This window comes from Elephas maximus, chromosome 1, assembly GCF_024166365.1.
Source record: "Elephas maximus indicus isolate mEleMax1 chromosome 1, mEleMax1 primary haplotype, whole genome shotgun sequence".
Classification (NCBI taxonomy): Eukaryota; Metazoa; Chordata; class Mammalia; order Proboscidea; family Elephantidae; genus Elephas; species Elephas maximus.
Genome location: NC_064819.1, coordinates 84,364,013 through 84,365,775, shown reverse-complemented (window position 1 = coordinate 84,365,775; position 1,763 = coordinate 84,364,013). Strand labels below are relative to the sequence as shown.

Genomic DNA, 1,763 nt, shown 5'->3' with positions numbered 1-1,763 from the left:
ATTAATGCTATGTAATTGTTTTCAGTGGTTTCAGGTGCTACTTGATTCCTTTTTGAATGTCGTTCAATTTTCTTTCAATCTCAAAGTTAAGCATTTGAAAACAGAAACCACATGCTCCCCAGCAACACTTTCCTTTCAGATTTGGACTACTTTTTCAGTCCTGTGGCCCGAAGGATAAGGCCTCTGATCCCAGGTCAGATATTGAGGGTTGGAACCCCTTCTTAGTGCCTTACTTCTGGTTTGGCAAGAAGTAGAAGCTTCTTGAAATGGCTTCCAATTGAGAGTGTTTGTTACAGGAAACACAAGAACTGAGATGCATCTATCTATTTTTACCCTTCTCTGCTCTCTTTCTCCTCACCCCTCTACATAGTCCTTTGGATGCATCTCCCTCAAAATCTTTGGTGTGGTGTGAACTGAATACGTTATGTGACTTTATTTAAAGTTCTAAAGACAAGAAAGTGGGATTCTGTAGCCAAATATAAGAAATGTAGAAGGGAAGGAATTTTAATAGGCTCCTCGCCAATGCTCATATGTCATTTTAATTCAGCTAGGTGTGTGTGCAGTGTGGGATATTTTCTACAACATGGTGTTTGAAATCCTCCAATGAAAGTCATTTTACGATGAACAAGAATAACTGCTCTGCTAAAACCAGGAGTGGCACAAGAAACTTTTAAGACCTTAAAGCTAATCTACTCCCAAATTGAACTATTGTGGCCAGTGATACTGTCGGTCGCTAAAATTTGGATTATAGTTGCAATGTTCATGTTGAATATCTCTGTGTTTCTTGAGTGCTGTTGTTTGATTTGTCCAATGTCCTCTAATCACTCATCCCCCATTGACAGCTCTGTCAAAGTTTGCAATAGAGGGCCATTTTAACCCATTGGGACTGAGTCAATTCTGACTCCTAAAGTCCATATTGGGCAGAGAGAACTGCCCCATAGGGTTTCCAAGGAGAGGCTGAAGGACTGGAACTGTCCACCTTTTGGTTAGCAGACGAACTCTTAACCACGGTGCCACTAAGGGCCAGAAAATCAGCTGGAAACTTTCCTCTAGTCTGACTTTCAATGATTAAAAGCATTAAGGGGTTTTCGGAGGGCCATTTCCTTTGCTCCTTTCTCTCTGTCCTTGTTCTTTTACCTTGGTTATCCATGATATGCTAACTAAAACTGAATATTAATTGATTACATGTTCTGGTGAAAGTCTTCTTGCTTTGGGGCAAGGGCTGGTTCCTTCTCTGTCTCTTCCTTCTTGTCTTCCTTCTGCTGACATCCTGCCCAGGGAGATGTTAAGCCCCAACAAGTATAAATGGAAGAACACAAAAAGCAACTGTTTGGACCATTGTCTTTCTTTTCCTGTGAGCAGAACAAACATGATAAAGGAAATTAGAGGTTGAGGTTGCTAAATGGTGAAGTGGAGGTGCCAGGAATTGAACCAGGGACCTTGTACATGCAAAGCACATGCTCTACCACTGAGCTACACCCCCTGAAGACTGACTAGCTTGATGATGACTTTTCATAAAAGCATACTGATATTTTTCTGTGTGGTTCCTTCTTCGCATCCCCCCCAAAACAAAACAAAACATTGCCTAGAATAACACCAACCCACTAAAATAAATAAATGAAACCACAGGGTTAAATTCCACACTTTCTGGAATTAGTAATGTGGATACTGTCTAGTGGTGATAGATGGAGAAGGTTAACTGGATTGTTGTTTGAATAACCTTTTCTGGTCCTAGGATCTTTCCACTCCGGTAGTCCTCTCCA

At 41.0% G+C, this 1,763-nt stretch overlaps 1 non-coding gene across 1 annotated transcript; it reads right to left on the bottom strand.

Annotated features, from left to right (window-relative positions):
- Positions 1 to 1,411: 1,411 nt before the first annotated feature.
- On the bottom strand, positions 1,412 to 1,483 carry TRNAA-UGC (transfer RNA alanine (anticodon UGC)). Its single transcript has one exon. It is a non-coding gene; the product is annotated as a tRNA-Ala (tRNA).
- Positions 1,484 to 1,763: the final 280 nt, after the last annotated feature.